A 1,749-nucleotide genomic window follows, 5' to 3' on the forward strand; every position below is an offset into this window, starting at 1 on the left:
ACTCTATCAACTAAAGTTGCCAGCTTAGGGTGCGCGATCCCATTTCGCTTAGCATCTTTAAGTGTGTCTACTACGTTCTGGTGCTTTAGCTTATGATGTTGCTTCAGCCAAGCACGAATGTTTTTTTCCAGAATAAAGCTATGGTGTTAGAATCCACTTGCGTGGTCTCTAAGTCTGTAGTGTTTTCAGACTCCTGTCCTATTTTTGCATGAGCGTCATAATCGCGCTCATGTGCGTTAGATACACCTGACTTATTAGATAGTCGCATTATATGTGTATACGCTTCAGGATTGTCTTTCATTAATCCCTTTAAAAATAAGGTTTGAAAGACCTCGGGCTTGGACTTTATGTTATTAAACAAAGTCCTAGCTAGAGACTGACGCTTCTTTAACAGTGTCATTAGTAGATTGTATTTCTTGTGCACAGACGTTAAATGCTGTGTTACCTTTGAACTGCTTAACGTTCAATTGGGTAGAGAGTAGAATCTCTGATTCTTTGACCTTGTTAAGGAAGGTCTCAGAAGGGGTCAATTTCGTTGTTCCAATGGGACCTATACGACATATAATAGTATTTCTCCAGGGCGTCTTCTGGACGGCTCGGGTACCCTGATATAGGAAAGTAAGTCCTTAGAAACCTATATTCGGTTGAGCCATCTCGCTACCGAAGTATTCAGATATAAATAAAGTTGGAAAGTAAATATAGTTCTATTAATAGAACTAGACCAACTCTTATGTCTGGTATTTTACTGGGGCCTTTTAATGGCCTGGTCCAAATATCTGATATGTAAAATAGAAAAGGTATTAACTAATAAAACCATTAAAAACCATTTAAGAAACTTAAGTTCCTGGCTGATCGGAGGATCAACTAGGTAACGTTAATAGTCCCTAGAAACCTATATTCGGTTGAGCCTCAGTCGCGTGTTTACGTCGCAACTCGGTGTACAGGCTCTCACGGTCGTTATTCCCTATGTTCTTACAGAACACGTGCATAACCAGGAACTCGTACCATCGCTGTGCCTTGTCCTTTGTTATATCTGGACATTTCAGGTCAGCATCTAGCTTCAAAATATAACTCTGAATGGGCGTGTTCTCAGCTGGTTCAGTTGAAATTGAACTCAGTCCTGGGCTACGCATGTCCTGACTTAACAAGGATGTAACCAACCAACACACAGCTGGCCAGTCACGACAAGTGTCTAGCTCATGCTGGTGTCGCTGCAGGATCAAATAACTTGTACCTGTAGGGTCAAATGTCTGCATTTGGCAGAGATCCATAGCTGGGGAGCGATACCATTCGTCTCCAGCATAACAGTAAACGCTTTAAGCGTATGGGTTAGCTTGTCGAGGTCATGGTTGGTTATAAACTCGACCTGTTTACTGTTGGCATCCCAGTTCGACTTATGTCGACTGATCTGTCCCTTGTACTTCTGGTTGTCCCTGTGGTCTTGTCCACGTTGGGCCTAAAGTAACTGATCAATGCTCTTTTGCTTAATGACAATCATATTCACAAAATATGCTACATCATCAGCATGTTGCACATCGTGGGCGATTTCCATTCTAATGGTATAATCGTCGACCAATTTGATAAGTTCGGTCACCTCGTCAGAGTGAAAATCTTCAGCGGGTTGATGTAGTGCTGTGCGATCGAAGCGATTAAGTTTGACTTCGTTAACACGTCTACGGGGGTGTTCATTACCCCTTGTAAAGTCCATGGTCGAGGCATTTCGGTGCTCTGTTCCTCGGATAGTGGTTG

This window comes from Sphaeroforma arctica (assembly GCF_001186125.1).
Source record: "Sphaeroforma arctica JP610 unplaced genomic scaffold supercont1.1112, whole genome shotgun sequence".
NCBI lineage: Eukaryota > Ichthyosporea > Ichthyophonida > Sphaeroforma > Sphaeroforma arctica.